The following is a 14026-nucleotide window of genomic DNA, read 5'->3' as shown; positions in this document are numbered from 1 at the left end:
CTACAGTGGTTCGGTGAGCATTATAGTGAACTCACGTTGATGTCTCGGTGACCAAATCTGCCTGATGTGAATCCTATGGAACCTATCTTGGTCGCTATCTGGCACCATCACCGCGTACGCAAATAAGCGGTCCGTTATGTGCGCCCATTACATACCTGTGCGTAGACATCTAGTGCCACATATCTCCAAAACCTACCAACTGACTGTCGGTCCCTGATACGCAGATCAGGATTACTTCGTGTGGGGACCCTCAAGTCTAATGCATAGCGCAATAACCCTCATAGTCTAGAAGATCTGCAGCATAACATTTCGCATCAGACTGCAGCAATTCCAGCAGTCCAGATTTGATACGCCTTCAGTAACTTGTTGACAAAGGCCCAGAAGTGCCACGAGATGAATGGTGGTCACTTTCAGCATCTGCTGTAGTCAGTTTAGTACTGGTTTTCCTTTCCTCTGCTGTTGTTCTTTGTACTCTGGAAGTCTGTTTTCCGGATCATTTTTATTCGCCTGTGCATACTGCCTGTAAACAATTCTTTGCTCTCCAACTGGTATAATATCGTACACGTGTGCAGTGTATTAGATTAGTTAAATAAGCTTACACATAGCACGACTTCTACTTATTTTTAAAACAGCTAAACATGTTCGATACTTCATGAGGCCAGTACTCAGTGTAAAGGATCTGTGATGTTAGATTTCAATTAAAGACATTTAAAAAATTCAGTACTAGTAAATTTCTCCATTTGGCAGCATGTCAAGCCTTCATGTGTATTTGCAAAGTTTGTCACAGGTTAAACGTTAAAACAACACCTAATCCTTACTAAGCCACAATAACAAATTTAGTTTCGTAAAATCATGTTGTGGCGCATACTGCAATTTATCCTAATAATTTCAAGTAATAAAATAATATATGTCTAATTGAAAAGATTATGTCCAACAACGTGCAACTGCAGTTACCTACTTGACAATGAGTCTCTGTGGAAATTTTTCTTCAGGCATGGAAGGGATGAAAGGGGTATGTTGTTTTAATACCCCTTTTATCATTTTATCTTCTCCTAATTTACTACTGTTTTATTTAATATTTCTATCAGGCTTATATTTTTTTATCACAGACCGATTCTTGACGCTTGGAGGCGGAATCCTGCTTGGTATTTGGATATTGGACTTAATTTTATTTTACGTTTAGTTATTGTTGCTAGCAGCTTCATTTCTTTCACATATATCAAGTCCCAGTGCACTCACCTGCGTGAGATGGGAACATGGCAATGTAGCTTCAATTTAGTCAATTCCATTATTTCTTTCTCTGGGTGCTGTGGGAGAATTCATTGGTTTTCTTTAACTCTGGCTGCTGGCTGCGCTTCTCAACGTTAGAATGGAACCTTGCAGCCGTTTTTAAAAATCAATTCGTCTCATTGGCTCTGTAGAATCCTGTGCACAACTTTGTACGTCATTCTGGAATATTTCTCTGATCAGAAACAACCTGGGACAGATCACTGTGCTTCTCCAACCTTTTTAGTTCGCTTAGTGGTCCACGCTTTTTAGCAGGCCTAGAAAGTACTTGCTACGCCGCAGAATGAACGGACGCTGGATACAGCAACCTGTGAGGATTGTTAATTTTCGAGCGACATTCAGGCCTGTGGAGCTAGTCAGTACACATGTTCTGATTTTAAGTCGGTTTCAGATTTATAAGCTAAATCGCATGTAAAGTTGTTGGTGTCAGCACCATCAGGAGTAGGTAAAACTGTGAAGTTATGGATTCTGGCCCTAGATGGGCCAATCGGGCCCCACCGACCGCCGTGCGATCCTCCATCAATGGCGTCATTGGATGCTGTATGGACGGCTATGTGGCCAGGACACTGTTCTCCCTATCGTTTTCGGGTTTCTTGGTCATGGGTGCGCTACTAATCGGTCGAGTAACTCCTCAGTCTGCCTCGCGAGGCTAAGTGCACAGGAGTAGGGAATGACTGACAGTATTTCTTATTTGTATTAACCTTTGCGTGTGACGTTTGTTTCATATGGAACGGAAGGAAACACCACCAGGTTGTTGCGTGGGCTTGTAATATCTCAAATCGTCGCACTGTGATACCCATGATAAGTTTCACACTACGTAATTCCTTGCGCAACATCATCATTTGTAGCTAGGTGGACGAAACATTAATTCGTTTTGTTCTCGATACTGAGAAGAGTAAATCTGTGCTGTCTCATAACATGGTGTAGAAATCATGTGGTGTGAGGCCACTGCAAATTTGACAATAACCAACTTGCCTGGGGAGAACTCAGGTCTACTAGTGTAATGAGTAGACCACGGATTTTTAGGTCGTAAAAAAGTGTGTTTTAGGCACCTAAAATAGGCTCCTTCAGTAGTTCATTTAGGCTATATAAAACCTATAATAGGCTCTAATAAAAATGATGCAGAGAAAATAAAAATAAACTATAATACACAGTGTTGACAGTATGAATATCGTAGTAGTCATTAAAAAGAGGAGAATGAATATTTACACAGTTACACAGCACAGCAATCTACAACAATAATGCTGAACATAACTCCAAATATTTTTGAGTTCCTGCAAGAAAAAGATCTCCGTAAAAAAGATGTGGCAATGGTTTAATTAATACATTTGTAGTTTAACATATTCTTACCATAGTTGGCTGCACAATAAATAACCAAAATCTTTTCTAGGTTTTCTAGTGAAAAACTGTGGCGCTTGTCAGTCAGAATCAATTTATACGCTGAAAAAGACGTACTGTATCAACAGATGTGGCAGGGGCGTACTTCATTTTCGGCACATGTTGGACAGGAATGCTTCAGTCAGGAGTGCTGGATTTTCCACTAAGTATGTCGGCAGCTGCGCACAACTCCTTCAGGCCAGTCTTCTTCTGCAACACCGTTTGCATTTTTGCCCGTAATTTTTCTCCTACTTCACCTGGTGCTTCATTAATTTTCATTTTGACTTCTTCAAGCAAAGAAATATTGTCGTAGATAGGTCTCCCTGATCCTTCTAATTGTGAAATTATTCTTGCCATAAATGTGTAGTGGGCCCTAATGTAAGATAAGCCCCGTTTTAAAGAAGAATCTTTGAGTAACTCCACTGCTGCAGTTACGGATGCAGCATCCTCCGGTATATTTTCAACCACCTTCTGGACAACTGAGAGATGCGTACTATAGTATTCTGCTGCTATCAGCCATGTGCCCCAGCGGGTGACAACAGGCTCTGGCGGCAATGGAACATCTGGAAGCTGTTCTTTGAGTGCCTGTATTCTTGATGGTGCCTTAACAAAAATTTTCTTCACCATAGATATTACTCCATTTACTTTAGGAAATGGTAGCCTTATTTGCTCTGCTATGCGGTTGGTCCCATGCACTACACAAGTTACGTGCAGCATCAATGGGTAGAATACTTTTAATAGTTGAAACGCTGCTATCATATATGCAGCAGCATCAGTGACGGCCAGAAGCACCTTATTCTCATCCACTCAGTTTGGGTATAGCACCTTAAGCCCATTGTTCACAAACAGTGCTATTATTTGTTGGTTAGTTGTTGCAAGCTGTTTTGAGTAAATGAAATGAGCCCTGGATGGAGCATCTGAATCTAGCTTGCCAATAATGAGGTTCGCAATGTAACGGCCAAGACTGTCAGTTGTTTCATCCACAGAAATCCATATACAAGGTTCTCCAACATCTTCTCGGATTCTGTGCAGTGCAGCATTGTAAGCTGATTCCACATAATTCTTACGTAAAGTTGACTCTGCAGGAATATACTGATGGCAGTACTTCTCAAGAAAACCTTTGAAAATAGAGTTTTCTAGTTTCCGAAAGGGGATGTTTGCTACCACAAGTGCATGACACAAATCACTGCAGAACTTGTTTTTTTCGTAGGATTCACCAGATTTATTGATTAAAAGAGTTTGCTTCAATTTTGACTTTCGTTCAACATTAGCTTTATGTGCGATTCCATCTGCATGCTGAGTTAAATGAGATTTCTTAACACTAAAACCCTAATACGAGAGAAAAGGGAAATGCAGTTTAGAATCGCATATAAAGAGTATTTCGTATTACTAAAGGATAGCGATAAAAAAGAATACTAAGTGACAGGAAAATAGGCAGTCTAGGGAAAACATCAACTAACCTCCTTGTTGCATACTTGGCAGAAAATAATTTTCCCATCTGTTGTATAATGCGGAAAATCTTGCAGCCACTGCCTTATATGAGTAGACTTTGAACTAGCTGTTTTCGGCATGGCGTAGTATTCTCACACAGAAACTAGAATCTATTTTGTAATTAGAACGTCAGTAACACTTAACACGTCGGTCGCTACACAATGTGCTGATTTGTTTTCGCTGGGAAAAAGTGAACGATGACTTGTTTTCCTGGTTTTTTCTGTGGTGCATGGGAGCGGTATGGGAAGTACCGTACTCGTTGCTGGGCATATGGCACCTGACACATGGCCACCCCTTCTGAACAAGCGAATAGAATCTACCGGTGCTTCAGATGAAAACATCTCACTGCTGGCAAACTATTTTTGGAACCAGAAAATTCACGTATAATACCTTTCACGAAACAGAGTAGTTTGATAGGACTGCCTGTAGACAGCAGCGAGAAAATGCGCGAAGGGCAGTAATTAAGCTATAGAGGGCGTCTACGATTAACATTGCGATTTTTTAATCCGTGCTCAGCTTAAGGCCCATGAAACCGTTTCTTTGCGAAAATACACAGCTGGCCAGAATCCTACGAACGAAATATTTTCAAATATAACATTTAGTACTACCACGTTCGATTCTAATGTGTAACTCATATCTTTGACCGGTTTCCATTCGCCCACCGAAGTTAAGCACTGTCGCGCTCGGCGCGTACTTGGATGGATGACCATTCAACCGTGCCGAGTGCTGTTGGTGGTAAGGCAAGCAAAGGAATTGTAAACAGTCTCTAACGACCTTCGTCTTCGACGAGACGTAAAGCCCTAAGTTTACTTCCTTTTTATAATCTTTGAAAACACAAGAACTCTATGTTAGATTAACGAAATAGGTACTTTTTAGGATTTTGATGCCGAAATAGGCAAAATTAGGCGTCAACGTCGAAATACGCAATTTTATGTCGTATAAAACTAACGGTATTCAGTTTAGTTAGTCATGAAACGCATAAGTACCAATTTATATGCAAATTGGAGCTTAGGAAAAAAAATAGGTTTTAACCTAAAGATCCGTGATCTATTTTTTACATATGAATAATAAAACACCTATATAGAGTATTTGGTATTAACAGGGATAGCCATATAAAAAAATAAAAAAAGACCGAAGTGTTAGGCAAATACGAAGCATGAGCGCATATCAACTAGCCACCTTGCTGCACGCTGGGCAGAAAATATTTTTTCCATCTGTCGTATAGTGTGGAAAAACTTGGAGCCACTGTCTTATATGATGAAATAGGCACTTTTTAGGATAATAAAGCCGAAATAGGCAAGAATAGGCACTAAAGTCGAAATAGGCTTTTTTAGGTCCTATAGAATAAACGCTATTAAGTGTAAATAGTCATGAAACGCATAAGCACAAAATTTTATGCAAATAGGCACTCAGGAACAAAATAGGTTTTTACCTAAAATCCACGATCTGGTAATGAGTACCAGTACTCATTGTACTCCATGAATAATCTGGCGGGTCCATAGAATTTATCCTAGTCTGGAATAACTACTCTGATTCTGCCTGGATTCCTTGCGTTTTTGCATGTCCGTATATCCATTTTGAAGTAGATGACTATCCGAAGAGTATGAAGAGGTTTTCCGTGCTGAGTTCCCATGTAAATTGACAATTTCCACTCCTCCCTCGTGAATACATAATGAACGAAAGTAATATAAGATGGTTTATGTTATGCATTTGTTCAATCTGTCGTTAAAGTTTGCCATAAATAACCAGACTTCTGAATGTAGGTTAACTATTATTCGAGATTATTCCAGTTCCCTTTCCTTTAGAGAAGATTTGTTTGATGTCAGTAATCTACCAAAGAATACGGGCACTGAATGAACTTAAATGGACTCTACATTGCATGGTCCGGTCGGATCTTTGCGTATTCATCGCGTTCGTTTGTTTTTCCTTTATCAGATCAATAAAAAGATGTAGGGCTTAAATGTTTTATTTTAGCAAGTTAGAATCCAGCACAACCAGTGACAGCAAATTTCAGAGTGGACAATTTAATGAAGGAATATGGTACAGTTAGGTTAAAACCGTTTGTATGCGGCTACAGTTGCTTCTGTCTGATCTACGCTGAAGAACCAAAGAAACTGGTACGCTTGCCTAATATCGTGTAGCGCCCCCGCGAGCACGTAGAAGTGCCGAAACACGACGTGGCATGGTCTCCACTAATATCAGAAATAGCACTGGAGGGAACTGACACCATGAATCTTGTAAGGCCGTCCATAAATCCGTAACAGTACGTGGGGGTGGAGATCTCTTCTGAACAGTACGTTGAAGGCATCCCATATATGCTCAATAATATTCATGCCTGGAAAGTTTGGTGGCCAGCGGAATTGTTTAAACCCAAAAGACTGTAGAAATTCTTTCAATCCATATGTGGCGTACAGCAAACCAGTGCTTAACAGTATTGGTTAAAAACAGTCTTGGTTGCAATTTTAGTATTTTATTTTTCAACGACGCGTTTCGCCTTATTTAGGCATCTTCAGGTTATCTTAATTTGGTATTTCTTAGAAGATTCCATTAGTCAGTGGAACCAAAGGGAGCCACTCTGCAGCAATTGTGGACGTCTGGGGTGTGGCGTTGCCCTGTTGGAATAGCGCAAGTCCGTGGGAGAACACAATGGAAATGAATGAATGCAGGTGATCAGAGAGGATGCGTACGTACATGTCACCTGTCGGAGTCGTATCTAGACGTAACAGGGGTCCCATATAACTCCAATTGCACACTCTCCACACTATTACAGAGCCCACACCAGATTTAACAGTCCCCTGCTGACATGCAGGGTCTGTGGATTCATGAGGTTGTCTCCATAGCCGTACACGCCCATCCGTTCGATGCAATTTGAAAAGAGATTCATTCGTCTGACCAGGCAACATGTTTCCAGTCATCAATAATTCAACGTCGGTGCTGACGAGCACAGGCAAGGTGTAAAGCTCTGCGTTGTGCAGCTTTGTGTCGTATCAAAGGTACAGGAGGGAGCCTTCGGCTTCGAAATCCCAAACCTATGCTGTTTCGTTGAATGGTTCGCACTCTGACACGTGTTATGGCCCGGCATTGAAATCTGCGTAAGGGATGCACGTCTGCCACATTAAACGATCTCTTCGGTCATCGTTAGCCCCAGTTTTGGAGGATTTTTTTCCGACCTCAGCGATGTCGGAGATTTGATGTTTTGTCAGATTCCTGATATTCATGGTACACCGTGAAATGGTCGTACGGGAAAATCCTCAGTTCATCGCTACCTCGAAGGCGCTGTGTGCCATCGCTCGTGTTCCGACTATAACACGACGTTCAAACTTACTTAAATCTTGATAACCCGCCATTGTAGCAGCAGTAACTGATCTAACAACTACGCTACACACTTGTTGTCTCATATAGGTGTTGGCGACTGCAGCGTCCTATTCTGCCTCTTTACATATTTGAATACGCATGCCTATACCAGTTTCTTTGGCGCATCAGTGTATATCTATACATACACTCCTGGAAATTGAAATAAGAACACCATGAATTCTTTGTCCCAGGAAGGGGAAACTTTATTGACACATTCCTGGGGTCAGATACATCACATGATCACACTGACAGAACCACAGGCACATAGACACAGGCAACAGAGCATGCACAATGTCGGCACTAGTACAGTGTATATCCACCTTTCGCAGCAATGCAGGCTGCTATTCTCCCATGGAGACGATCGTAGAGATGCTGTATGTAGTCCTGTGGAACGGCTTGCCATGCCATTTCCACCTCGCGCCTCAGTTGGACCAGCGTTCGTGCTGGACGTGCAGACCGCGTGAGACGACGCTTCATCCAGTCCCAAACATGCTCAATGGGGGACAGATCCGGAGATCTTGCTGGCCAGGGTAGTTGACTTACACCTTCTAGAGCATGTTGGGTGGCACGGGATACATGCGGACGTGCATTGTCCTGTTGGAACAGCAAGTTCCCTTGCCGGTCTAGGAATGGTAGAACGATGGGTTCGATGACGGTTTGGATGTACCGTGCACTATTCAGTGTCCCCTCGACGATCACCAGTGGTGTACGGCCAGTGTAGGAGATCGCTCTCCACACCATGATGCCGGATGTTGGCCCTGTGTGCCTCGGTCGTATGCAGTCCTGATTGTGGCGCTCACCTGCACGGCGCCAAACACGCATACGACCATCACTGGCACCAAGGCAGAAGCGACTCTCATCGCTGAAGACGACACGTCTCCATTCGTCCCTCCATTCACGCCTGTCGCGACACCACTGGAGGCGGGCTGCACGATGTTGGGGCGTGAGCGGAAGACGGCCTAACGGTGTGCGGGAGCGTAGCCCGGCTTCATGGAGACGGTTGCGAATGGTCCTCGCCGATACCCCAGGAGCAACAGTGTCCCTAATTTGCTGGGAAGTGGCGGTGCGGTCCCCTAAGGCACTGCGTAGGATCCTACGGTCTTGGCATGCATCCGTGCGTCGCTGCGGTCCAGTCCCAGGTCGACGGGCACGTGCACCTTCCGCCGACCACTGGCGACAACATCGATGTACTGTGGAGACCTCATGCCGCACGTGTTGAGCAATTCGGCGGTACGTCCACCCGGCCTCCCGCATGCCCACTATACGCCCTCGCTCAAAGTCCGTCAACTGCACATACGGTTCACGTCCACGCTGTCGCGGCATGCTACCAGTGTTAAAGACTGCGATGGAGCTCCGTATGCCACGGCAAACTGGCTGACACTGACGGCGGCGGTGCACAAATGCTGCGCAGCTAGCGCCATTCGACGGCCAACACCGCGGTTCCTGGTGTGTCCGCTGTGCCGTGCGTGTGATCATTGCTTGTACAGCCCTCTCGCAGTGTCCGGAGCAAGTATGGTGGGTCTGACACACCGGTGTCAATGTGTTCTTTTTTCCATTTCCAGGAGTGTATTACAAATCAAAGTCCCCTGTCGCGTTTCCCTGTCTGAATGTGAACACTGACCTCAGGAACAACTGCAGGGATTTTTATACGGTTTCTACGAATAGATGGAGTGATTCACAAATTTTGTATGTATAGTTTATAATTATAGTAATGCTAAGTGTATAATGTGTACATGTTACATGCACCAATTGGTGTTGGGAATGACATCTCGCTGCAAGGATCTGAGCAACTTTTCTTATTAAGCTTCTGTTATAATCTCTTGAATTTACATAGTTAATTCAGCATTGTAAATTGGAAATAATTTGTCGATTGATACAGTTCACTGTGGCTAGGTGTTACGGGGAGGCAGACTCCGGGCGTGTCTTGTTCGTGCAGCTTTGATCCGTTCCAGATCTCGACGCACTGTGTTGCTGCGTCTCGATGTTGATAGGTGCCCATAGGTTTGTTGTTGTTGTTAAACAGTTTCTTGATCGGTGTGGTGGATGACATTCACCAAAGTACTTTAAAAGCTGTCTCTAATGCAGTTATTAACAGATTCATAAAAATTTCTTGATTTTTGATATTTTGCAAGTTTTCTCATGTGGATACCTTAGATAAGTTACAAATTGTAATTTCTCAGTGTATGATGGACGGAGAACGTTGTGTGAACGACTACTCAAGTTGCGGTAGTTCTATTCCAGACAGAGTGACCTACAGGGGAGGCAGTATCTGGCGGAAATAACAGTAAACAGCCGCCGATTTCCAGTGAGCAGTGAAGGATGACTAGAATGTATACATGTCATATTACACGGTCCATTCACATTAATGTCACCACCTGTCGGAAGAATGAATAGCGGAATTTTGCAGCTCGGACGCGCGAGGAGAGAGTCAACGAGGTACTGGAAGGTAGCGGCAGGGATATGGAACGGTGCCGACACAGTCGCCGTCAACAGCTGCTCTAGATTTCTCGGTTGAGGATCAATGGTGCAAACAGGCTGTTAAAGGGGTTCCCTTAGATTCTCAGTTGGTTTTAAATACGGGGATTTTGATAGCCAGGAAGTATGGTAAATTCATCCTGGTGCTCTTCGAACCACGCATCTTCGCTGCAACCTGTGAGACACGTTGCACTGTCCTGCTAGTAGATGTCGTTGTGCAGAGGGAAAAACAAGCTGCATGCAGGAGCATACATCGCCCCGTACTTATGCCTATCCACTATTACTTCCAGAAAGACGACTGAGCGGTAGCTGGCTCGTGTTATGCTTTGCATTAAACCTTGCTTGCTATTCTGTGATTATTATCCTGCGGTTATTGCGATTATGCTGTTATCCTCTCTCTCCCCGCTAGTCACAGCACGTGTATCGATATTTCGTGCCCTTGTACTATCTTTGGCCTCGAGCTTATGGTTTCCAGCTGTGCCATGTGCGAGCAGTTGGTCGGTTGGCGTGGAGCAGCGAGGAAGTCTCCGTGGCGCGTGTCTTGTCGGACCTGCTGACGGCGCCCACGCGCGGTTGCAGTATGAGGGGCTGTTCCCATTGCTACGAGGTCCGTGGCTCACCGATCCCGGACACGAAAGTTGAGTCTTTACTTAATCTACCAGCCAGCCCCAACTGTTCACATTGTGTCTTCTGAATTTCGTTGTGGGCTGTTGGGACATTCCCGCGAGCAACAACGTGTGTTTTCAAGTGGCGAAATTCTAGCCGCCCTCCTGTGGAGTTTAACTTAACTTGATTATATTTGAATTGAAATCCACCAAGAGAATCTTCTGCCTTGTGGCCGTTTACGTTCCGGTTACCTTCCCTGGCCGTTGACGTAAATTCAGGCAGTGTATTATCCTCGTCGTGTTGCTGCTGTCCAGCACGGCATGTAGTTTGCCAGCTGAATGTGTAATTAGTTGTGGGCGGCGATACCTTCTGCGTTGTTCCATTCAACTCCCTGTTGTGTGCTGGTAGGGTGGAGCGTAAGTTATCCTGTCGCTTGGTCCGTTGACTGTCTGTCGGTTGAGTTGCCGTCGGATTGAGAATTGTTGGGCCGACTGCCTGTCTCACCTAAGAAAGCGTTAGTGTTTGAATTCCAGGGCGACCCTTGGAAACTTCTGAGCGCCGTTTGATGTGCTGCATGTTCTTATTCGTCCTTGTTATTTGTTTATGTATGGCTTCTAGCCGATTTTAAATTAAAGTTGTTTTGCCCTTAAGGCGTGAGATTGTTTGGGCCTTCAGCCTAATTTAGAGAAATGTTTTAAGATGAGACCTTCTGCCGTTTAAGATTCAAATTCTTGCATTTGAGTCTTTAGTGATTGGCCTTCAGCCGGTTTTAAATGTTTTGCCCTTGAGGAGTGAGATTGAATGGGGCACTTAGCCGGGAATTAAGTTCTAAAATTAATGTTTGGCCTGCTCTGTTTATAATGTTTTCTTTACTCTTGTAACGTTTTTCAAATGAATAAAGTAGTATGTTCGAGTGCAACTGACAGCCACTCATCTTGGTCCCTTTCCACAAATTAAACTATCTGTCCTGCCCTGCGGGTATGGCAGGGGATCTCAACGAGATCACCAAGGGAAGGCCACAAAAACATTCCCCACATCGTAACGCTCCGACTATCGTTGCAGCGTCTTTGCTCTCAGACTTTTCACGCCACACGCGCCTACGGCCATCAGTCCAATGGAGCATAAAACGTGATTAATCAGAAGAGGCTACCTGTCACGGTTCAATGGATGTTCAATAGTGGTACTGTCGTGCAAATGCCAGCTTTCGTCGCCCACGAACTGCAGTCTGCAGGAGTACATGAACCAGGTGCCTGCTGATGTGGCAGCAACGTTCGCTGAACTGTCGTTGAGGAAACACTGTTTGTAGCCCCTTCCTTCATACAGGCGGTCACTAACAACAGTTGCACGTCTGTTCACCCGTATACATCTCCGCAGACGTCGTTTACTCCTGTCATCAATTAACAGTTTCGAAACTGCTTCTGTCCCTGGCCCGAAAGCAAATGACCATGCCCTTTCGGACGTCAGATAAATTTCTCTGTTTCTGCATTACAGCAACGAGTGCAACTGTTTCCGCGTCCGAGCAACACGTTTTATACACCCTCCACTGCCAGTGCTACCACCTGCATCCTGTGACCGGTTATTTCTTGCTGCCGACATCGAACATAGGCGATGGTCACACTAATATGACGGGACCATCTATTAAAGAGAGGTCCCTACCTGGTTTTTTGGCTGTTCATGAAAACTATTTTTCACTGACAGATAAAATCTTTCACGAGGAAGATTCATCTGTGTAATTTATTATCGCTACAGCAGACCAGCCGCCTGTCCGTATATACACTATGTGATCAAAAGTATCCGGACACCTGACTGAAAATGAATTACAAGTTCGTGGTGCCCTCCATCGGTAATGCTTGAATTCAATACGGTGTTGGCCCACCCTTAGCCTTGATGGAAGCTTTCACTCTCGCAAGCATACGTTCAATCAGGTGGGCAATGCAGCCCATTATTCACGGAGTGCTGTACTGAGGAGAAGTATCGATGTCGTTCGGTGAAGCCTGGCACGAAGTCGGCGTTCCAAAACACCTCAAAGCTGTTCTGTATGATTCAGGTCATAACTATGTGCAGGTCAGTCCATTACAGGGATGTTATTGTCGTGTAACCACTCCGCCACAGGACGTGCATTATGAAAAGGTGCTCGATTGCGTTGAAAGATGCAATCGCCTTCCCCGAATTGCTCTTCAACAGTGATAAGCAAGAAAGTGCCTAAAACATCAGTGTGATAGTGCCACGCAAAACAACAAGGGGTGCAAGCGCCCTCGATGAAAAACATGACCACACCATAACACCACTACCTACGAATTTTACTGTTGGCACTAAACACGTTGTCAGATGACGTTCACCGGGCATTCGCCGTACCCACACCCTGCCATCGGATCGCCACATTGTGCACGGTGATTCGTAACTGCACACAACGTTTTTCCACTGTTCAATCATCCAATGTTTACGCTCCTTACACCAAACGAGGCGTCGTTTGCCATTTGCTCTCGTGATTTGTGGCTTATGAGCAGCCGCTCAACCATGAAATCAAAGTTTTCTCACCTGCCCGTAACTGTCATAGTACTTGCAGTGGATTCTGATGAAGTTTGGAATTCCTGTGGGATGGTCTGAATTGGTGTCTGCCTATCACACATTACGACCCTCTTCAACTATCGGCGATCTCTGTCAGTCAACGGACGAGGTCGGCCTGTACGATTTTGTGCTCTACGTGTCCTTTCACACTTCACCATCAAAACGAAAATAGTGGACCAAGGGGTGTTTAGGAGTGTCGAAATCTCACGTACAGACGTATGACACATCTAACATCCAATCACGTGACCACGTTCGAGGTCTCTGAGTTTCGCGGAGCGCCCCGTTCTGCTCTCTCACGATGTTTAATGACTACTGAGGTCGATGAGTTGGAATATCTGGCAGTAGGTGGCAGCACAATACACCTAACTTGAAAAACCTATGTTTTTTAGAGTTCTCGGATACTTTTGACCTCATAGTGAGTGCGAGACCAGGGTGGGTCACCAGAGTTACCTTAAATCAAACACTGGAGAAGTGATCACGACCAATGGTACTTTAGGACCAATAGAGTCTAGCTGTCTTGACACAGATGGTCTTGCGACACCATAAGTGACGCAATGTACTGAGGATCCACCCACTTGTTAATTTAATCAACGGCATGAGGAAGATGCTGCAATAAGGTAGAAACATACACTATGGAATTCTTTAACCAGACAGGACACCCAGAATAATATTAATGAAATTTTGCTACAGGTTTGATGTATTATACGCTATCTGTAGTTACCGCTTTGGCAGTGTTGCTGGAATAATGGAGGGCGCTCGTTTCCAGAGCAGGATGGTTAAGGCAACATACAAACACGGCGGCATATCTGCATATTTCACTTATTGGCACTGACCGTAGCTATTGCGATTATAATCTGTGCACGGTTCT

Source organism: Schistocerca cancellata, chromosome 6, assembly GCF_023864275.1.
Source record: "Schistocerca cancellata isolate TAMUIC-IGC-003103 chromosome 6, iqSchCanc2.1, whole genome shotgun sequence".
NCBI classification, from domain to species: Eukaryota; Metazoa; Arthropoda; class Insecta; order Orthoptera; family Acrididae; genus Schistocerca; species Schistocerca cancellata.
The sequence above is the reverse complement of the archived record's forward strand: the minus strand, read 5'-3'. Positions refer to the sequence as shown.